This window comes from Balaenoptera physalus, assembly GCF_965194825.1.
Source record: "Balaenoptera physalus genome assembly, chromosome: 17".
NCBI lineage: Eukaryota > Metazoa > Chordata > Mammalia > Artiodactyla > Balaenopteridae > Balaenoptera > Balaenoptera physalus.
Window position 1 is genome coordinate 11,087,422 of NC_138895.1, and position 24,742 is coordinate 11,112,163.

Here is a 24,742-nt window from a genome sequence, read left to right on the forward strand (position 1 = left end):
CCAAAGAAGAAGACTCAAGCAAAAAGCACCAGGTCCCTTCTGAATTGTCCTACCGAATCTCCCAACCCCACTCTGCACATACTTCATACACTTCATATACAACAAAATATTACTATAGTCAGTTAAACTGATAAACTAGACTTTGGGAAATTACATCTCAGGAGATACCCTGATATGGAGAAGAAGATGGAACCAGGAGACAACTAAACCTTATGACAGAGAATAGAGTTTTCCTAAAGTGGGGTGGAGATTTTGTAGATAATCTACAGAATCATGGCTTTCCTTAAGCTCATCGGTAGGCTGAGATTACAAGGTTAATTGTGGCTGAGAAAGGAGTAAAAGCAAAAACCATCTGAAAGGGAGGAAAGACATTTGAGCACAGGCTCTTGCTCTGATACAAAGCAAAACTCTGCTACAGTTGGTCAAGACTGAAGCAGCACCCTCCAGCAAGATGCCCACCACGAGCCTCAAACTGAGTTACAAGTAAAGTCAGTTTCGCACTGAAGGAAGAACAAGCATGAGAAGAGACACTCTTTATGCTGAAGGCGCACACTGTGCTGAAAGCTAAGAGTAGAGTAGGAATACGGAGAAAACCCCTACCCCACACTAAGCACAAGCACAGGGAGCAGTAGCCACTGAGGAAGGAAACAGAGGACCACGCCATCATGGAGGGAATGATAGCAACAGCATACCTCAAACCTGAATCAAGTACAAACTAGATTGACTCAACCACCGCACACTAACAACTTGAGAGAAGAAGATGCCCATTTCCAGACAAGAAGAGCATTTACCTCCCTCTCTATTGTTCTTCTACATGCAGGGTCCAGCACTCCATAAAAAATTATAAGATACCCATAAAATCAAGGGGAAAAAAATCGATGCATTGTTAGAAGATAAAGCAAATAGCAGAACCAAACCCAGAGGTGCCCCAGATGTTGGCACCATCATACAGGAACATTTATATAACTACGATTAATATGTTCAAGGAACAAGTGGAAAATATGGGCAACATGCATGAACACATGGGGGATTCAGCAGGAAGATGGAAATGATAATTAAAAGTCAAAAAGAGATGCTAGAAATAAAAATCATCCACAACAGAACTCTGGCATACATAAAGCAAAACCTGATAGTACTGAAAAGAAAAGTAGACATATCTATAATTAAAATTAGAGATGTCAGCACTTCCCTCCCAGTAAACAATAAATAAAACAAGTAGGCAGAAAATCAGGAAAGATACTGAAGACCAGAACACTACCAAACAAGTTGATATAATTGACATTTATGGAACACTCTATTCACCCTAAAACAAGAGATATACATTCTTTTCAAGGGCACATGGAACATTTATCTAGGCAGACCACGTTCTCAGATAAAAACAAATCTCAATAACATAAAAGGAATGAAATCATAAAAGTACCAAGATAATTTAATGGGAAAAAGATTCAACAAATAGTTCTGAAACAACTGTACATTATATGTTCAAAAGAAGAGAATTTCAACTCTTCAATTGCATCATATATAAAAATTACTTCAAAATGAATCACAGACCTAAATGAAAGTGTTAACATTATAAAACTTCTAGAAAATAATACATAAGCCCTTGGTATAGAAAAGATTTCTTAGATAAGATACAAAAAGCACAAATTATGCAGGGAAATATTAATAAATTGGATGCTATCAAATTTAAAACTTCTGTTCTTTTAAAGCACTCTTAAGTAACAGAAAAAAACAAGGCACAGACTGGGACAACCTATTTGGAAAATACCTGATAAATGATTTGTGTCCAGAATATACAACAAGGAACTCTTACAGCTCAATAAAAAGAAAATAATCACATACTTTACAATGGCAAAAAATATGGACACTTCCCCAAAGAAGATGTATGAATGACAAATAAGCACACGCAAAGATGCTCAACATTAATGGTCATTTGGGAAAGAAAATTAAGATCACAAGTGCTCAGGAAAGGGTTAACTCAGCAGGCCTGGATTGCTCAAACCCTGCACATCCCAAAGAAAAGTCTGTGCTCAGGACTGACCCTTGGAATATTCCATGGGATATTCTGCCTGGTAAGAGTGTTTTTGTATGCCTAAGCCCCTTAGGCCATGCCATATATGTGGTGAACACCCGTTTTTGTAGGCCCAACCCTTGGGCCATGCTGCACCAGTTAGACTAGGTAAGTTTATCCTGACAATGTGAGTTGCTTTGGGGAGAGGTGCCTGGGTCAGAGCAGCTGAGGTCAGTCATGCAGATGCCACATGCTTACATTACTCTGGACACCAAGGCTTGAGTGAGCTTCACCAGTTGGTAACAGTTTGCACATGTCACACATTGCTGGGAGAATTAAGCATATTTCCATGGGATCCCACTGGGAGGGGAGACCTGGAAATTTGCACATGGTTTCTCCTGGACTTATCCCATGAATCTTTGCCCTTTGCTGATTTAGTATGTATTCTTTCATGTAATAAATTGTAACCATGAGTAAAAGAACATTTTCAAGTCCTATGAGTCCTTCTTACAAAACAGTGAGCCTATGGTGGTACTGGGGATCCCTGATGCAATGAGGTAATACTACACACCAACTTGAATGGCTAAAAGTAAAAAGAATGATGGGCCAATTGACAACTGCCAATTTGGCAAGGATTGAAAGCACCTGGGACTCCTATAGATTGTAGGTGAGAATGCAAAATGGTACATACAGCTTCTTTGGAAACAGTTTGGCAGTTTCTTATAAAGTTAAATACACTTATCATTTGACCCAGCAATCCAATTCCCAGATATTTAACAGAGAAATGAAAATATATGCCCACAGAAGACATGTTTTATCAATAATTGCCAAAAACTTCAAATGTTCCACATCTGCTAGATAGATAAACAAATGGTGGAACATCGATAGAACAGAATAGAATAGAATAGAATAGAGCAATAAAAAGGAATAAATTACTAATATAAGCAACAACGTGGATGAGTCTCAAACCCATTATGTGAAAGGAGCAAGACACGGAAAACTACATAATCATACAATATGATTAGTTCAGTTATGTGACATTTGGTAAAAAGCAAAACTGTAGAGACAGAAACCAGATCAGTAAATGTTAGGGGGCTGGAATTGGGAGAGGGAATATTGCAAAGGGGCATTAAAAATGGGGGTAACTATTACATGACTGTATGCATTTTCCAAAAAACAAAAGGAACTTGTGAGTCTAAAAATAATCCATGGCAAATATGTCTGATAAAATACGTTTTCTAATAAAAAAAAAAAAACTAAACAATTGTATATGGAGAGTTAGGTAAGCTGTTCAAGGATTGAAACTATTGCCTAAATTCCGTGTGCCAACACGGTTCACTGAATAAATGGCTAATCCCCTGAGAAGAAAAGTCTTTGCTAAAGTATGCATAACACCCCATCATAAAAATACATCCTAATTAATTGAACCATTTCTCTATTGTAGGACATCTCAGTATTTTCCAATGTTTTACTATTATAAACTATGTTATAAGAATATACTTACACAGGTCTTTTTCCTGTCTTTTAAGTTATTTTTTTACATAACTTTTATTTTTAAGTGTTTCTTCTTAGAGAGATTAGAGAATCTCTTAAATTGCTTTCTTTTCTTTTTTTTTTTTTTGGTTTTCTAGCTTCCTTGAAAAAAACCATGAGTTTTTAAATTTCTCTGGAATTTATTAAGATCTAATTTTTTTTACTCTATCACTGCTTTTAATTCAGAAAGCCATCTTCATCCAAATATTTCAGTTAAAAACGTCCTTGCTTCCTACTTGGTATCTCTTTTGGGACCTATAAGGACTTGGCCGAAAGTTACAACTATTACCACTGTTATCACAAATATAACTATTACACACTGCTGTGCAGTTATCTGTTTGGCAGACTTTCCCCTTATATGGGAAGATTCTCATGAGAAGAAATCACTCTTCATTCATCTCCCCGTGTTTCCATCTCTGACCACAAGTGTTTGGCACATGATAGGGACTTGACAAGGGTGTCTTGGAGAAATAAATGAGTGATAGGGGTCTGAACATCTGGGCCTTATTCCTACCCCTTCCACGGTCACAGTGTGAACACAGGCCTACGCACTGCACTCGTTTATAAAAGCTCAATCCTGCTTCTCAGTATGTTGTAGTGTAACCCTAAAGAAACCAAGCAAATCTAACCAGAGAAGCATTTGAGTTGTATGCGTTTCTTTGTGTTCTCCCTTCCATGACAAGGAGGGCCTCATTAAATTACTTGCAATGAAGGGGTTTTCTTTAGTATAAGACAGTATAGCTAGAAGTTTAGATCATAGGCTGTGGGAACAATTCCTGGGATTAAAGGCGAGTTTTGCTACACACTGTAGTTTTGCAAAGTTAGTATCTTTCCCTGTAAAATGGGGAAAGTACACCTCTGATAGGGCCATTTGGAGGATTAGTTGAGATAACGTCCATGAATCTAGCACATAGGAAAGGGACAGTGAAGGTGAAAGCTCTTTTTATTAGCTATGCTCTCCCTCTATCCCATCTTCATTGAGTGTTTACAATTCACTAAAAGTTTTTAACGGGTTGTTTGACACAGGCTAGCACATTGGGAGAGGTGGAGAGCCAGGGGCAACATGAAGGTGTGTGTTCTCGTGCCCACTGGCCTTACTGGTTGGAAGAAGGCAACTCCCTTAGCATCTCTGGCCATGTTGAGAATGAGGGGCTGCACTTAATCCTCCCTGGCTCTGCAGTTCTGGAATTATCCTGTAGGATGGCCGTGATTGATAGAAAAGCCTTCTCAGCAAGCTTTGCTCTTGTGCTCTGTCTCTGCAAAGATGAACCATTATTTTTCATCTCATCCTGTCATCAGTGTCCCTCAATCATCCCTTGATGCTTCCACTTACATATGTGCTGAAAGGTCTGAGGGCCCGGATGCCACCCTTGTTCTGTCTTCATTCACGCTGTGATTTCTCACCTTTTGAGAACTGCTCTATTTGTGTATCATTCCAGCAGCTGGCTTCCTCCTGGTCTTTTTATTTCTCTTATTTGCTTTACAAATTAGACAGAAAAATTCTTTCCTCATTTTTTATTTCTGTCATGGGGCTGGGGGCTGGGAGTAAGCTGGTCTTCAAATGTCTTCCTTCATGCCCAGAAAACAGGAAATCGAAGGGCACTGTAGAATTTGCTTTTAAGCTAAAGTACATCTGGAATTGTACCTGCTGGGTGTCTGGGCTGTAAATAAATACTAAACAAGTGGTTATTTCACCAGGATTTTAACTACAGGCTCATTTGCTTCTGCGAAATTCTAAGTGAGACTCATTTTTTAAATGGCTGGTGAAGAGAGACTACAAACTCTGTATTCTAGGCAAATGGTATAGCCTCCCAAGGCCATCCACCATCTGCCAGCCAAGTGTCTAAATTGCTAAAGCTCAAATCCCACTCCAGTAAACAACATTAACTGAAAGGTTCACTTTGCTGAATCATTTTCAAGTCCTGAAAAGTGGTCCACACTGACATTCAGTGTGGCATAGGGGAAAAACATCAATTTAGAGAAAGGGTGATCTGAGTTTGAGTAATTTGCAAGACAGTATGAAGATTAAAAATAATAAAATCATAGTAGATCCTGCTTGCTGGGAACTTACTCCTTCCTGGCCCTAGGTTTAGCACTTCCCAATATCATCTTGTTGAATTCTCAACACAACCCTTGGAGGTAAATAAACACGCACATTACCCAGTTTTGCAGATGACAAAAAGGAGGCTCTGAGAGCTTCAGTGACCTCACCTAAACTCACACTGATGGTAAATGGCAGAACCAGGATTCATACCCTGTCCTGCCGGAAACCCAGAACTGCTCTGAACCAGTGGGCTCCAGGACCAGGTCTGGACAATGGCACTTCCTTGGCTGTACAGGGGTGCCCTGAGGATCCTGGAAAGAAACAGAAACCACTGGCTTCACCCTGGGAGATGCTGATTCAGAGGCTCTCAGGTGTGAGCCAAGGAGTTCTGACAGCAGCCCCAGTCTACCATCTACTCTACAATAACCCCTGGATTCTGGATTTGTGGGAGAAGATTCCGGAAACAGTCTCTATATTGTTGCTGCAGAAGAGAGAAAGACTGCTGGGTTTGGAGGTAAAGACATAGGCTGTCATCTTTTGAGCAAGCTGCTTGATGGTGCTGTACCTCAACTTCACACATCTGAGAAGGGTGTCATAGCACGTACCTGTATCTTCTAAGGCTGTAATGAAGATCAGAAGAGATAATGGTGGAGTGTTATATACACACATGTCCTACACATATTCCTATAGTATTCTGTTTCTTATTCCTGGGTCGAGAAGACTTCAGTGCTCTATCTAGAACAACGTGGATCCAGTTTCTGCCATATTTTTAAAAACTGAGGTATAGTTGATTTACAATGCTGTGTTGCAAGCCTCGTTCCCCACACCCTCAGTGCCTTTGTTTCCAACAACCAGCACCTTCAGGTCCTTCTGAAGGCTGCCCTGGGGCAACTGAAGTTGCTTTGTCCTCAGAGGTTTACCTGGGGGTTAGGGAGGGAGGGGAGGCCCTCCCAGCTCAGGTTGGGACAATTCTGAGGCATAACCTACTCTGCAGAGCTCCTCTGCAAGGTCAGGACTCTAGCATTCAGCCTGAGATCACACCCTTGCGTGGCTTTTCCCCCTTTCCTGTCCCACCTTGCTCGCTCTCCCACCAGTCTCTCCTGGGAGCCCTTCCGTAATATATTGCACAGGAATCTTCCACTTAAGATCTGCTCTAACCTAACCTCTAGGTTTTCCCCCAAAAGTCTGAGAGCAGTGCCCTTCTATCCGGGACCCACCAACACAGACACTCATCGATTCCCCTTTGTCTTTCCTTTTCCCCAAGCCCAGTACCATATTCTAGATTGAGATTGTGATGGAGTTCTAGACTCTCACTCTGATAGTCAACATTTTTTCCCCTGCCTTTCAGCTGAAGAAAAGGCCCAAGGCACCGGGGCTGCTGGAGGTGCAGGGCAGGCCAGGAGTAGACTGTGGCACACGTGCTTGGTAACTGCCACGTCTCTTCCCAGGGCAGTGAATGAAACAGCTGCTCAGATGGGAGGAGAGGAAAAGGGGAGAGATTGATGGAGTGACACTAGTTAATATTTCCAAAATATTATTCTACCACACGACTCAGTATCACAATTGCTTTTCTCACTTTTGTTTATTGTTAGCTTGCTTTTTACTCATTGGTTCTCACTGGTCAACATTTTGAGAAGGAAGTTTCCCCAAAGTGACTTCCGCCACTATTCTCTTTTGAGTGGCAGATAAAGGTCCCTGTAAATAGGACTCCGTGCTACCTGATCCCTTTCTTTGACTCTCTTATCCTGAGTTGGACAGGACCTGTAGGGTGTGAGGGAAGTCAAAACTCCTGAAATTTCTAGAGAAAAGTAAAATCTCTGAACACTAGGAAGATTAGCCTTTTGAGCAACCAAATATTTTTCACAGCATGGCTATTTCAGTTTGGCTTATTTATTCAAGCTACAGTAGAAAATTCTCGTTAGAAAAAATAAAAACCTGAACTCTTAGAGTTAGTGCATCCCTCTGCCTGAATGTTGAACATCTACAGACCCAAAATAGCTGTAAGAAACTATTTTAGGAGCTGGTTCTTTGAGAAGATAAACAAAATTGATAAACCATTAGCCAGACTCATCAAGAGAAAAAGGGAGAAGACTCAGATCAATAGAATTAGAAATGAAAAAGGAGAAGTAACCACTGACACTGCAGAAATACAAAAGATCATGAGAGATTACTACAAGCAACTCTATGCCAATAAAATGGACAACCTGGAAGAAATGGACAGATTCTTAGAAATGCACAAACTGCCGAGACTGAACCAGGAAGAAATAGAAAATATGAACAGACCAATCACAAGCACTGAAATTGAAACTGTGATTAAAAACCTTCCAACAAACAAAAGCCCAGGACCAGATGGCTTCACAGGTGAATTCTATCAAACATTTAGAGAAGAGCTAACACCTATCCTTCTCAAACTCTTCCAAAATATTGCAGAGGGAGGAACACTCCCAAACTCATTCTACGAGGCCACCATCACCCTGATACCAAAACCAGACAAAGATGTCACAAAGAAAGAAAACTACAGGCCAATATCACTGATGAACATAGATGCAAAAATCCTCAACAAAATACTAGCAAACAGAATCCAACAGCACATTAAAAGCATCATACACCATGATCAAGTGGGGTTTATCCCAGGAATGCAAGGATTCTTCAATATACGCAAATCAATCAATGTGATACATCATATTAACAAACTGAAGGAGAAAAACCATATGATCATCTCAATAGATGCAGAGAAAGCTTTCGACAAAATTCAACACCCATTTATGATAAAAGCCCTGCAGAAAGTAGGCATAGAGGGAACTTTCCTCAACATAATAAAGGCCATATATGACAAACCCACAGCCAACATTGTCCTCAATGGTGAAAAACTGAAACCATTTCCACTAAGATCAGGAACAAGACAAGGTTGCCCACTCTCACCACTATTATTCAACATAGTTTTGGAAGTGTTAGCCACAGCAATCAGAGAAGACAAAGAAATAAAAGGAATCCAAATCGGAAAAGAAGAAGTAAAGCTGTCACTATTTGCAGATGACATGATACTATACATAGAGAATCCTAAAGATGCTACCAGAAAACTCCTAGAGCTAATCAATGAATTTGGTAAAGTAGCAGGATACAAAATTAATGCACAGAAATCTCTTGCATTTCTATACACTAATGACGAAAAATCTGAAAGTGAAATTAAGAAAACACTCCCATTTACCATTGCAACAAAAAGAATAAAATATCTAGGAATAAACCTACCTAAGGAGACAAAAGACCTGTATGCAGAAAATTATAAGACACTGATGAAAGAAATCAAAGATGATACAAATAGATGGAGAGATATACCATGTTCCTGGATTGGAAGAATCAACATTGTGAAAATGACTCTACTACCCAAAGCAATCTACAGATTCAATGCAATCCCTATCAAACTACCACTGGCATTTTTCACAGAACTAGAACAAAAAATTTCACAATTTGTATGGAAACACAAAAGACCCCGAATAGCCAAAGCAATCTTGAGAACGAAAAATGGAGCTGGGGGAATCAGGCTCCCTGACTTCAGACTATATTACAAAGCTTCAGTAATCAAGACAGTTTGGTACTGGCACAAAAACAGAAATATAGATCAATGGAACAGGATAGAAAGCCCAGAGATAAACCCACACACATATGGGCACCTTATTTTTGATAAAGGAGGCAAGCATATACAGTGGAGAAAAGACAGCCTCTTCAATAAGTGGTGCTGGGAAAATTGGACAGGTACATGTAAAAGTATGAAAATAGAACACTCCCTGACACCATGCACAAAAATAAACTCAAAATGGATTAAAGACCTAAGTGTAAGGGCAGACACTATCAAACTCTTAGAGGAAAACATAGGCAGAACACTCTATGACATACATCACAGCAAGATTCTTTTTGACCCAGCTCCCAGAGAAATGGAAATAAGAACACAAATAAACAAATGGGACCTAATGAAACTTAAAAGCTTTTGCACAGCAAAGGAAACCATAAACAAGACCAAAAGACAACCATCAGAATGGGAGAAAATATTTGCAAATGAAGCAACTGACAAAGGATTAATCTCCAAGATTTACAAGCAGCTCATGCAGCTCAATAACAAAAAAACGAACAACCCAATCCAAAAATGGGCCGAAGACCTAAATAGACATTTCTCCAAAGAAGATATACAGATGGCCTACAGACACATGAAAGAATGCTCAACATCATTAATCATTAGAGAAATGCAAATCAAAACTACAATGAGATATCATCTCACACCGGTCAGAATGGCCATCATCAAAAAATCTAGAAACAATAAATGCTGGAGAGGGTGTGGAGGAAAGGGAACACTCTTGCACTGTTGGTGGGAATGTAAATTGATACAGCCACTATGGAGAACAGTATGGAGGTTCCTTAAAAAACTACAAATAGAACTACCATACGACCCAGCAATCCCACTACTGGGCATATACCCTGAGAAAACCATAGGTCAAAAAGAGTCATGTACCAAAATGTTCATTGTAGCTCTATTTACAATAGCCAGGACATGGAAGCAATCTAAATGTCCATCGACAGATGAATGGATAAAGAAGATGTGGCACATATATACAATGGAATATTACTCAGCCATAAAAAGAAATGAAATGGAGGTATTTGTAATGAGGTGGACGGAGTTAGAGTCTGTCATACAGAGTGAAGTAAGTCAGAAAGAGAAAAACAAATACAGTATGCTAACACATATATACGGAATCTAAGGGGGAAAAAAAAAAAAAAAAAAAAAGGCCATGAAGAACCTAGTGGCAAGACGGGAATAAAGACACAGACCTACTAGAGAATGGACTTGAGGATATGGGGAGGGGGTGGGGTGAGATGTGACAGGGTAAGAGAGTGTCATGGACATATATACACTACCAAATGTAAAATAGATAACTAGTGGGAAGCAGCCGCATAGCACAGGGAGATCAGCTCGGTGCTTTGTGACCACCTAGAGGGATGGGATGGGGAGGGTGGGAGGGAGGGAGATGCAAGAGGGAAGAGAAATGGGAACATATTGTATATGTATAACTGATTCACTTTGTTATAAAGCAGAAGCTAACACACCATTGTAAGGCAATTATACTTCAATAAAGATGTTAAAAAAAAAAAAAAAAAGAGTTCATAAAGATATTTCCAGCTCTAAAAGATAATTTCATTTTCATGAGGACTATCAGCTTTCCTTTAACTTCTCTTCATCCTCTATGACAAAGAATTATTCTTTTTGAGCTCTAAAACCGGAGTCAAAGATCCTCAAAATTTATTCATCTTTTTTTTTCTTTTGACTCTATTCTCAAAATGAAAGGTGAAGTGAGATTTTCAAGTATTCTGAAGGTAACATAAATAGGCAGTTTCAGACTACAAAACATGTGTAGTAAATATGTGAGAGAGAGGTCCCTTCTACCTATTCTATACTTTTGGCATGTTAGCTCTATTTTAATTCAAGTATATTTGAAAGACCTTCTTGCTGATTCAACTTTTAAAAACTAAGCTCCAGAAAAAAATGTTGGCTGATTTCCTCATCCTTTTAAACCATTTCCTCCCAGAATACTAAATGTGAGGGAAGAATTAAAAGAGCCAGACAAGGCAATTTTAAAAAAAAAAAAAAAAAAAAAAAAAGAAACTATTTTAGGGAAAGGATTGACACAATGATCCTAAAATGAATGTTACCAACTGCTTCCTATCATATATTTAGAAAGCATCTGTTTATGTTGTTTTGCTGTTCTAATGACTAAAATCTGAATGGTTTAATCATCTTTCAAATATCAAATAATCTTTATTTTGACAAATGTCCTTATCGGTCCAGACTTTCAAACCCGAGTACCTATAATGAGACAACATAGCCCTTTTCATGCCAGCAAGAGAAGCAGCTCTAGGGCCGCCGCAGGGATAACAGACTCACGCCACGTCCCAGCTTACGGCGTGGTGCAGCCCGTGTGGCGCTAAAACAGCCAGGTGAAAAGCGGGACATCCGACCCCTTCAACAGCTACTTCAGCCGCACAAAGAGTCCGAATGGCTGTATTTTACCCCTGGCTAATAGAGTTAGGTTTTTAATGAATGACTGAGACAACTGGATTTTTTGGAAAAATAAATTTATGACTGACATGACTTAGAAAGGAAGGCTGGCATAGGAAAAGAAGATCAATTTCCAACCAATTTGGGGAACAAAAGATGGTTAAAAACGCTATAAAGAATCCTAACTCAGGGCCTATGATAATAAGCTACTTAAAGCTTACGGGAAGGGAAAAACACAAAACCCACAGTTGAAAAAAAGGCATCAACACTTTTAGGTATTAGATGAAAAAGACTGAATTCCATTTTAGAATCACTTCAGTAAAATTGTAAATGATGGTTATAAACATACTGCAGTAACCTGAAAATAATAAAACTATTATTATATGATGCTACATATATAAGAACACTAGAAAATGTATGTACCAAATTTCACGCCATCAGTGGTTAGTTACATCCACACGTACTTTAGGGCACACGCAAAACTGCCAACAGTCGAGTTAGATTTGGGGAACTATTTTCCTCTTCTCTATTTTCAAAACTTTCTGTAATAGGGTTAAATTCCTCATAAAAATGTGAAAATATAAACCCATTTAAAATTACATCAGTTTTAAAATGGGCCCTGAGGCACACTTGAAGAGCTCTGAAATCAGAGCTGCACCGCGCGGTCACTGTTTGCCGGTCGCCAGAAATGCCACTGCTGCCACTGTCTCTCGGTTCCCTGAAACTTGCAGAAGGGGCGTCAGTGGCTTGAAGAAAATTCCAAAAACAACCGCCCCTACCCTCTGCGAGCAGCCTTCAGAGGCTGAGTCAGGCACGTTAGTTTCCACCAGGATCCCGGCCCCATCTCTCCCCAGTCAAGTGCCTTCACCCAGCGCTGGTTTTATAACAAAACAAAGAAGTTTTTCTTCATAAATAAAGATTGTTTGCACAGAAAAAAATCCTAGAAAGACAACGTAGATGTCACTACAAACACAGAGCAACTATACCACAACCCTTGACTGAAAATCATGTAGAACACTTTCTGTTTCCAGTGTACAGCAAAACAACAAATAAAACCATAACCATGTAAACAAAAGAATGATTGCTGCTAATCAAGAATCACAACAGCGTCTCCTCTTAATAAATTAAACGGTTGAGAACAAATGCTTTTTTAAAAAGTTGCCCAAGTTTCCCTTAAATCTAATCTCCTTAAGATTTCACTTCTAATTTAACACACGCTGGGACATAAAAATTCTGTTGGAGATCCTTGTGGAAGATGTGAGAAACGAATGCTGGGTTCAGACTGCACGTGATGAAAAGAAAAATAAACCAGACAAAAAGAGCACACACACTCACAACTATCCTTAAACTGCTGCATCGTTTACAATCATCGATGACTTCGACTGAATTAGTGGTACAGAACAGCTGGACTCGATAGAGGGACAAAGTTTTAATGATACCTTAGTCCATTCATTCTGTTTACGGTTTCCTTCTTACGTATGCATAGAGAGGGATACATGATAAAAGATATCTGGGTCTAATCAAGGCTAATTCTCTTTTCAACAAGTGGAAAATGAATGATCTAAGTGATAAGGAATCATTATGCCATAGTTTAATTGGCAGCAATTTTTCTCCTTAGTGGAATATAAAATAATAGTGAAATCTTGCAATCAGTGGTGTCTTAGCTTGAATGAAATGCAGCATTACCAACCCCAGGCATTTTCAGCAGGTTTTGTAGCTACTTTTAGCAGTTATCTGGTATTTTGGAACTACTGTGCTCTTCTATTTTGTTTAACACCACACCCATTATTTAGGGGAAAATCATTAACCAAATTAACTGGTAGTTGTAAATGGATAGAGGTCTTGAAAACAGGAAGGCCAGCGAAATGATACTGAGACTGAAGATGGTTAAACATAATTTCAGGAAAAACAGCCATAAGGGACTTTTTATGCCTTCTAATCATCTGGGAGAAATAATCGATCTTTAGGGATAGAAAGAATTCCAACTGGCAGAAAAATCTAACTCCAGGGAACAAGTCAGATAAAAGCCTTATCCTACTTCTGGAATTCTCTCTTCAGGGAAGAAGGTCGCACCTGGGAGAAAGCGCTGGAAGGGAGAGAGAAGATGTTAGGAACAAAGGGGGAACAGGGAAACAGAGAAAAGAAAAGGATCAGAGGATCCACTTCACAGAGGAATATAAAACCACTGCAGTTGTGCCAGTCATTCATTTAGCAAATGCTTATTGAGCATCACTATGCGCCAGGGCCTGTGCTGTGATGAAGGGATTTAACAGTGAGTTTGACTCAGCCCCACCCACCTAGGCTAGCGGGAAAGAAAGGCTGTCAATCATTATCCCACCATGCGTTCAAAACGAGGCATGTCCAGAGAGCTGTCGGAGTTGGGGGGAAATAAAGGGACATTTGCAGACAGTGCCCCAAACTTCCCCTTGGTGATGATTCACAGCTGTGTGCAGAATTTGTCCTCAAAAGAGAAGACGACAGGGGGGCACAGAGTGTGAGCCTACACAGGTGGGCAGCCGTAGGGATGAGGGTTCTGGGTTTCGTAATCCCCATAGAAACACCACCAGGGGAACAGAATGTCTGCATACTTGCCACTCCCCACCTTCACCTAATAGGTGGGTTAATAAACCCACTTTGACCAATGGCTACCACTTACTGGGCTATGACAGAATTAAAATGTTTGTGCTTTAACAAGATGTGGATTAGGTCCATAGGCCTCCTTGTTCTAAAAAAAAACCCAGAAAATATTTGGTGCCAGTTTTTCCTATTGTATGAACATTTCAAAAATCCGAATTTTATGGTAAGAGTAATAATGGAAATCTCTTTTCTAAATGTTTATTAAAAGTAATCACTTAATAGAATGTCCTAAGGTGAATCTGGACCTCAGGATTTTTTTTTACCCTCCATAGAGAGACATTTAGGAAAAAAAAACTGGACTGAGATTGGACTAAGTTATGGACATTCTACACATTCTTTTTAAGATCGATTTTCTTCAGATTTCAGAAGGTTCTGATGTCAGATGATCACCTGACAATCTCCTTGGCTCTGTAGGGCCAGTTTCCCCCTGGGGTGGAGAAAAGATTTCCCTAGAGAGAAGAAACATTTCCAACGTCGGTGATTCTAGGAAATGATCAGTTCTACGGCAGGAAATGAAGACTCTGGGGAGGGGTATTACCTTGGGCGTTACGAGGTGCGGGCTGTGTCCGAGCTATGTGGTCTGGAGACACCGGGAGCATCTGGAGACGAGGGCCAGGCACTGGATTGCTGCCGCCCTGTGAAGGCCAGCTGCGACGAGTCAGAGCAAACTCAGCCGGACGCTCGGGGCCTGGGCCTTCACCAGGGCAGTTTTCTCTGTGCTGTATTTCCTTATGTAATGGGAGTAATGGTTTTAAACCTCCTAATGTAAGTTTGCTTTTTTCTTTTCTGCTTCCTCTCTGTGATGACATTTATCACTACAGGGAAGCAGAAAGCAGCGTGGACCAGACTCTGCCTAGGCACCATCCCAGATCCACACGCAGGCTTTGCTTACTGGCCCGTGAAGCCCCCAGTGGGCCTCATCCTCTTCCACAGGTCACACAGCCAGTTGTCTCTGCAGCTACAGACAGCGCCACCCCCTTCTCTCCCGCTGCACTGAGGTGAGGGCACGCTGGGGCTCATTTGGCATTCCTGTTAGCGTTAAAGCTCCATGGGCCTGACCGTGACCCATAGGACATGGGAGGCAGGGGACGATGCTTCTCCCTTCCTCTCCCCAACTGGATATACAGCCCCTTCATTTATCCTCCCTAAAGACATCCCGGGAGACTGAGCAATGGTCTTGCCATTGCGCTCAACAACACATTCCCCTTACATTTTCTTCCCCTCCTTCTCTGTGTCACTTGCCCTTCCCTTACTCCTGCTTCTTTGGGATTGCATTTCCCAAATCAAACGTCAGTTTGGCCTCAGGCTCTGCTTTCTGGGGGTGGGCTAGGCTGACACCATAATCCCCAGAGTCCATTCTACGAAGAAGGAGGAGATGAAATAAGAGATCTAGCCAGATGGGAAAAAGAAGTGAGAGACAGAATCATAGGATGAAAACATAGACTCTGGAGCCAGACTGCCTGGATTCAAATTCTGGTTCCAACCCTTACTAGCTGGGTGACCTGGGGCAAGTTATCCAGCTCTGAATACATACTTTTCTAACCTGTAAAAACAGAGTGATAATAGAACCTGCTTCACAGGGCTGTTGTGAGGACCGAATGACTTAATTAGTAGAAGAATGCCTGATACGTGGTAAGAGTTATATTAGTGTAGCAGCTATTCACCATCACCACCACCACCATCACCACCACCACCATCATCATCAAGGCCACAGAGGTGCTGGGAGAATGAGGGAGGGGCAAAAAAGAAAAGCGAGAGATTAGCTGCCAGCATCCTTAATTCCAACTCCCATCAAACAAAGGAATGGGGGACTGCGGTTGGAGAGGTGTATAACCCCAAGACGGGTGCGCCAGATGGGTTTGAGGGCATCTAAGAACATAGCAGTCAGTGCCTCAGTTCCCTTGGGCACAGCACAGGTGAGGTGAAAGCCTCTCCAAGAAGCATTCAGTTCAGTCCCAGTGTGGCTCCAGTGGGGAGCACAGTATCCGTGAACAGAGAGAAGTGAGATGGAGCCCCCAGCTCGGAGCAGCCTGCCTGTGCCTGGCAGGGAATCCAGAAACACCAGCTTGGCAGGGGTGGAGGGCAGGGCCCAGGTGTAGGGAGAGTGGTGCAAAGAATTCTGAGAGAATGGGGGGAACCAGGAGATTCCTGGAGACAAGAATGCCCATGGTGCAGCACACGGAGAGCTGAGCTTTGCAGGTACTGCAGCCTACATCTGGGGCTGTCAGCAGAGAGACCGGGACAGGACCAAACGTAGCAGGCACCAGTACCAATCACCCACGGGATCTGCAGAGGGAGGGGATTTCAGAGGAAGTTGTACATTGTCTGGAAAATAGCACACAGACCAGAGCCACATGCCCTCACCCCCACAATGGATTTATCTATGATTTTCCCTGCATGGAGATACCAACTTGGGAAGGCAAAGAGGGGAGGGAACTCTTTAAGAGGAATCACTCCTGAAAGAGAGTGGACCTGTGAATGGGTTAAATATTTATCAGGAGGTATATTATAAACTGGAGGATCCTGATTTATATTTTCATAGAAAATTTCCCTTTCTTCCCCTTCCCCCTGCCCCTCCTTCATCAGTGGGAAGGAGAGCTCTGGTGCCAGATAATATCAGTTATAAGCCATGAAGGCAGTTACATTATCTTTGCACATCAGAAGAACTCTTAGAAATAACAGGGCATTCAAAAAGCATCATTGCAGAACTCAGGTGTGTAGAGTAATTATTTCTGACAATAAAACCCTTTGGGGCTTGTAACATTGAATTTTAAGATCTTTAAAAAATTCCCTGGACATTAATATTATCCCTTTAAGGCCACTTCCACTTATTATTATCATTTTCTCCTCCAAAGGAGGGACTGGGGTGAGGGAGGTGTGTACCAGACATTCAATGTGTCTGAAATCACAGGGGGCGGGGGGCCAGCCGTGTTCATTCAAAATGGGCAGAATATTCTGCTCCCTTTTCACTGGGGTAAACAGCACATATTCCTTAAGGTCAAGCAAGTACAGAACCTCAAGCATGAATAATTAATAAGGATGTACAAGATGTCAGAAGTCACGTTCCCTGGATTTGCTAAGATACAGATAAATTGGAATCTGACAAAAACAAATTGTGTTTAATAACCCTTAAAGACATGATCTCTGAAGCATTCTGCCCTGCTCTGGTTGCCCCTTGTCCAACTTCTTCCATCTCAATTTATAGTTGACAAAGACTAGCGAGAAAAGAATGTTTGAACTTAAGTAATAAAATCAGTTACAAAACCACTTACTTTATCACATATTTAATGTGCTTCCCTACCACCTTTTTAATATAACTTTCTGATCTCTCTATTTAGGGAAGACACATAAAGTACCATTTAGCTTCAGCTGAGAAAGCATCTTCCACAGCCAGCTCTGGGATCAGAGTCACGGAATGAATCATCTTCGCGAACTTTCTTGGTTATGTGGAAGAGATGGGTGGTAGAAAGTAGCTTCACTTACAGCAGGAAAAGAAAAAGCCCTCTGATACCCCCAAAGCAAAACTTCCCAAGACTGGACATAGTTCTACCCTGGGCAAGATTATGAAAATAGGGAGAAATTATATTGCTATAAGATTCTGTATTCCTCCACATTTTTATCAATCATTTCTCCTTGGGGGACCTTTAAACCTCTCCATTAGTTCTTGACAAATGTTATTCATTTGCCTTTCTCAGATTATCCAGATATGTTCTTCCTTCAAGAACAGATGTGCCCAGTTAGGGATCAACTGTACGTGTCTCACAACTAAAGGAGAGAAAACATGAGGACCCTAAGTTACTCCAAAAGGAATTTAATACAAATAACCGTTTCCCCACAAAAAAGGAAAGCATTACCAACACTCAAGGCAGCATTCAAGGTTAAGTGGGTCCAAAGGTTTTCAGCAACTCTATAACTACCTAGAGTTAAATTATGTCTTCAGTGTGTGTCTTTCATGGTGCTGTGTGTGTGTGTGTGACAAAATAACGCTAATTACAAAACTTTTCTTCAGAGCCTTGACACATCCAAAAAAAGAAATATTCCTTTTCTCTATCTCACATAGTTAATTTAGATTGATATTAAGAAAAATTATGGGACTAAAAGTGGGACTAGGAAGGCCACATCATTAAGGGAAAAGGGAAAAATACATGTCACATGTTATCATTCATTGAATATAAAGACTACATTAAAAAATAATATTTTCTGATAAAGCTGGAACTTCCAACCACTGAGGAAACAATGTATTATTCACTAAATGGTGTTGGAACACACTGCCAATCATTTGTACAACAAATTACAGTAGTTCATATATTATACAGCACCAAAATGAATTCCATATAGGTTACAGATTTAGGTATAAAAGTAAAACCATAAAATATTAACAGAATGTAGGAGTGATGATTTACGTAATCATGGTGTGAAAATGGCCTTTGTAAGAATTGTGCCAAAAGTAAAAACCATTTTAAAAAAGATTAAATTTAATCATATAAATTAGAACTTGTATATATCAAAGATCCATTGTGAAGAAAAATTAAAGCAATGCAAAAAATCCAGAAAAATATATTTGCAATATATGATGAGAAAATAATTGAGGTATTGAAAGTCTGTCAGAAACAAATTAGAAAAATGAAAACACCAGTAGAAAAGATTACAAATAAACTTAAAAAGCACTTTACAAAGATGAAATCAGTCAGTCCTTAAGCATATGAAAAAATGTACAAAGCACTAGTCATCAAGGAAATGCACATTAAAACAATTATGAGATGCTGTTTTTCACCCACCAAATTGCCAAAGATTTTTTAAAGCTAAAGTTCTAGGAATTGGCAAGTGTTCAGAAAAATGGTCTCTCAGAGAAGCATAAATTAATATATATCTTCCGGAAGTCAGTTGGGTGATATGTATGAAAAGAATTGAATTGTCCTTTCCCCTTTTCCCAAGACTCCCACTTCTGGAAATATTCCTTACCTAATAAACGTAAATGGCAATATATTAATATGTATCTGAGAATCACAGAGCAGACTGACTCATTCACTTCCGTTCCAACTCCCTTGTAGCACATTTCTGTCAATAAATATAAATCTATATAATCAATTGTAATGACTTCCTAATTGCATTGTGTGGATATGTGATAACTTATGTATCCATGTTAATAGACACTGAGGCCATCTCAAGGTTTTGTTTTTGTTAAAAATACTTCAGAGAACATACTGCTAGGTACATCTTTGTACATGTCTCCAATTATTTCCTTAAGATACAATTCCCAGATGTAGAATTACAGAGTCAAAGTGTGCCCATCTAAAGTATAAATACATAGTTGTAAAAACTTGTAGCAATTTATTCCCACCAGTAATATAGGTGCCATTTTTCCATACCCTTGCCTCAGAGAACGTTAATAATCTTTCTAAATATTACCTTTCTTATAGGTAAAAAATAATATCTCATTGCTTTATTTGGTAATTCTGTTTTTGCATATGGAACATGAATTTGCCTATTTTTCTATTATATTAAAAATATTAACTTTGTCTACATATGCACTGCAAATAGTTTCTCCAAATATAGTTGTTTTTGACATTTATGTTAATTTTTTCAGTACAAAATTTTAAAATTTCTACATGGTTATGCCTTTAAACTTTTCCTTTAAATAAGTTTCATTACTTGGTGTCATTTTCCGAAAGTCCTTCCCACCCAGCGTAAGTGAAAAAATATTCAGTGCATTTACTATTTTAAAAATGTTCCATTATGAAAAGTTTTAAACATACATAAAATGGAGAGAATAACACAGAAACACATCACAAAGTCAACAATTATCAAGCATTTGCAACTGTTGCTGTATTTATCTTTATATCTGTTTCACCGGGTTTGTTTTTTTTGTTTTTTATGGGGGGTTTTTTGCAAAAGTATTGTAAATTCCCGGCATCATATCACTCCTATATCATTCATTATGAATCTCTAAAAACAATTTTGTTACAAATCCACAGCTACAGTTTTACATCTAACAAAATTAACAACAATTCCTTGGAATCATATACCTCAACCACTATCAAATTTCCCCAGTTGACTAAAACGGGTCTTTTTATTGCTGGTTGGTTTGAATCATTTATCAACCAGGCCCACACACTACTTTGGATTTCATGTCTCTTAGATCTCTTTTAACCTAAGAATTTCTTCTTTTTCTTTCTTTCTTCTTTTTATTGAATTGTGACAGAAACCAGATTCATTATCCTAAAGAATGTTCCTACTTCTCAGATATAGTTGTCTACCACCTCATGGTGTCATTAACTTATTCCTTTATCCCTACAATTCCTGTAAATAGAAGTTAACTGTAGGGACTTGATTAGACTCAGCTTCAGCCTTTTTTTTTTTTTTTTTTTTGCAAGAATAAGAATACTTCATCGGTGTTACTATGGGCTTCATATAGCATCCTGTCATTAGTCAAACAATATCTGATTGTCTCACCTATTAATGCTAAGATCGGTTTGGGTTGATTTAGTTTTCTCATCACCCAGAGCTTTGTACTTACCCTGAATTGCGTTCTATTAATTGCAACTTTTCAGAGTAAGAATTTGGCACCTAATTACTTCAAATAGTGTCCAATGATTTTATTTTTAATTTTTCATCATGAACCTATGGGTTTTTTGTATATTCAACGTGTACCAGTCATTTGCAGTTACAAATTGTCCCATTTTGGGCCAAATGGGAGCCCTTTCATGTTGGATCCTATGTCCTTTGACATAAAATTAATAGATTTTTAAAATATGGTTTTAATTTCAGTATTGTTTTACATTTATAGAAAAATGACAAAGACAGTATAAAGAGTTCTCATATGCTCCACACCCATTTTCCCTTATTATTAGCATCTTACATTAGTATGGTACATTTGTCACAATTGAGTCAATATTGATACATTTTCCAAATTATTTAAAGCCATACCCTATTCAGTTTTCCTTAGTTTTTACCTAATGTCCCATTTCTATTATAGGATCCCACCCAGGTTAACATATTACATTTAGTTGTCATCTCTCCTAAGGCTCCTCTTGGCTGTGATAGTTTCACTTCAGTGTAAAATAAAAGAGATAAAAGGATAAAAGTGTAAAATAAGTACAAATTGTGCAATGTAAATTTGCATTGAAACTAGTAGAAATTCCTGATTTTTTTTCAAAAACATACATTTTTTTGCTCTGTTCACTAAAAATGTCTGAAAGAAATGAAAACTACATACTCTATATGTATGTACATATACATACAAGGTATGTTCTGTACCTTGCTTTTTCTCAATTAACAATATATGCAAAAGCTCACTATTTTAGCCTGTAGATATTCTGTTAGGATATGATTTACATGCTATAAATTTTACCAACTTTTTAGTATACAATTCAATGAGTTTTGTAAATTTACTGAGTTGTTCAACCATCACCACAATCCATTTTTGGGACATTTTCATCAGCCCAGTGAGATCCCTCATGCCCTCTTATAGTTAATCCATGTTCTAGCCCCAACCCCAGGTAACCAGTGATCCACTTTCTGTCTCCACAGATTTGCCTTTGAGATCTGCATCATATTCAGCTGTATAGATGAACAGTAATCTATTCAATCAGTTCCCTCTGGATAGACATTAGAATTGTTTCTCAAATTTTGCTATTACAAATGATGCCATAGGGAATAATCTTGTGCATAAAGCATTTCATACTTTTACCTATGTATGATGAGATAGATTTCTAGAAATGGAATTGCTGAGTCAAGGATAAATTTATATGGAATGATGCTAAATTCCTCTCCATGGAGTTTCATTTTGCATTCCCACCAGCAAATATGTGAGAGTGTCTGTTTCCTCACAACCTTATCAATAGAGAATGGACGAAATTTGGGATTTTGTCAATCTGCAATCTGAGAAGTGTATCTTGGATAATTTTAGCTTGCATTGCTCTTATACTGAGTATATTTAAGCAATTTTTTGTACTTTTGAGTGATTTTCATGTCATATGAAATATTTGTTCATTTTTTTGCTCACTATTTTTCCTGCTTTAGGAAACTTTTATATTTAGATTTTTTTGATGTAAATTGCAAATATATGCTTCCCTTTTATTATTTGTCTTTGATTTTTCTTGCCATGCAGAAGATTTTTAGCATATAATATTTTAATCTCTTCTTGTATTACTTCTGAATTTTGAATCATAGTTAGGTTTTTTCCACTTCTAGATTATAAAATGATTCATCCATGTTTTCTTCTTATACTTTAATACCATGACAACACCTGACTTTAGTGGAACTTAATGTCTCATTTAGTAAGAAGCTGACTTCCCTCCAGAGAAATATATATTTTGTGTTAAGAAAGGATCTATCCATTCTTATTTTCTTGAATTTTTAAAAATGAGGAATGTAATCAACTTTGTCTTTTCAGGTGTCTTTTCACTGAACACATCTGCATTTCTTCAGTGAACTCCACTTGACTATTATGTTGATTTTTAATGTGCTGATGGATACCATTTGCTACTATTCTAAGATTTTTTGGCTTCCCTGGTGGCGCAGTGGTTGAGAATCTGCCTGCTAATGCAGGGGACACGGGTTCGAGCCCTGGTCTGGGAAGATCCCACATGCTGCGGAGCAACTAGGCCCGTGAGCCACAACTACTGAGCCTGCGCGTCTGGAGCCTGTGCTCCGCCACGAAAGGCCACGATGGTGAGGCCCGCGCACCGCGATGAAGAGTGGCCCCCACTTGCCGCAGCTGGAGGAAGCCCTCGCACAGAAACGAAGACCCAACACAGCCAAAAATAAATAAATAAATTAATTAATTAATTATTTTTAAAAAAAAAAGATTTAAAAAAAAAAAAAAGATTTTTTTTTTTTCCCTCAACTGCTGCTAAAGTGCTTGGTCCTTCCAGGAAACCTAAGGCCTGACTGGGGTGAGGCCCTCACTTCGTCCTGAGGTTAGCACCAAGCACTACAGCACCAGCCCAGTACTCGCCCCACCATGGCCTGGAAGGAAGCCATCACTTTTATTGATATTACTGATACGTTTGTTCTCAGTACTGTCATATTGCTGTGTGTTACATTTACTATATACTATGTGGTCTCTTTTCCTTGTTATTTCTTTTCTTTCAGTTTTAGGAAAGTTTGTATATGTGTTCCAGCCCTTACATTTACACTAAGTAATACCTTTATATAGTCCTTTAGTCACTCCTATAGTAAGACAGTTATCTGTTGGTTCTCTATTACGTCAAGTATTAAAGTTAGCTTTAAAAATAGTAGGGTCGGGCTTCCCTGGTGGTGCAGTGGTTGAGAATCCGCCTGCCAGTGCAGGGGACACGGGTTCGAGCCCTGGTCTGGGAAGATCCCACATGCCGCGGAGCGGCTAGGCCCGTGAGCCATGATTACTGAGCCTGCGCATCTGGAGCCTGTGCTCCGCAACAAGAGAGGCCGCGATAGTGAGAGGCCTGCGCACCGCGATGAAGAGTGGCCCCCGCTTGCCACAACTAGAGAAAGCCCTCGCACAGAAACGAACACCCAATACAGCCAAAAAATAAATAAATAAATTAAAAAAAAAAAATAGTAGGGTCATGTGGGACAAAGCCGAGCAAGGTTTAAGGGAGGCGCCCCTCTGAATGGGTTTGTGACTGTGGCGTGTCCCCTACAGAATCTCCGAGGGGGTTGGTATAATTGGAAGTCACCTTACCTGGCCTGAGGTTGCGTAATCGCATCACTACCTAGTCCAAGAGGACAAGAACAGAGAGCACGTTCAGAAAGGAGGCTCTCAAAACAGGATGAGCTCATCATTGGTGGGGGGCGGGGGAAGCACAGAAAAAGCTAAACAGGAAGGTGGCATCAAATAACACTTGAAAATTTTGCATGAATTTTGCCTTATCATCAGTTAGGGATTTCTACCAAAATTTCCTTAAGAGACCCAAGGCATATATCCTATGATCCAGTCTGAGGCCACCCACGGGGTACCTAAACTGTTAGCTTGCCAAGTTTTAAACTCTAATTATGCTCGGCAATAGAAAATGCAGTTTGGATTAAATTCTACTGAAGTTGTCCTTATGATGCAGAGAAACTCATCAACAAAGAGGTCTTTTCCATAGAAGATCCGGATAAGAAAGTTTTGGATAACTAATGAAGAGTTATGACACATGTTGATGGCACATGCCCAGAATCAATTGCACTGAATTGAATTGTTACTGGCCTCGTGCTGCACTAGACTATCTTCTTCCAACAATGCTAATGAGGCAACTCAGGTCGTGAGGTGGGCGATCTCAGGCATAATATCTCAAAGTACCTACCAGGGATATTGTGAAAATTAAAGATTTCACCCGTGTAAGGTGTTTAGCATAGTTTCTGATGCATTGTAGGACTTCAAGAAACCATTCTAATACTTCTATCATTATAAACTTCCATTGGTATTAGGCCAAGGGGAAGGACTTTAGCACAGATGTATCTGTGAAGAAAAGTACACCCTTTTGTCCTTCACTGAGATGGGCTA

The 24,742-nt window shown here is 39.5% G+C and overlaps 1 long non-coding RNA gene across 1 annotated transcript; it reads left to right on the forward strand.

Moving 5' to 3' along the window:
* Nucleotides 1-2,278: 2,278 nt before the first annotated feature.
* On the forward strand, nucleotides 2,279-20,634 carry LOC309646942. Its single transcript, XR_014255681.1, has 2 exons — nucleotides 2,279-7,611; nucleotides 11,257-20,634. It is a non-coding gene; the product is annotated as an uncharacterized lncRNA (long non-coding RNA).
* Nucleotides 20,635-24,742: the final 4,108 nt, after the last annotated feature.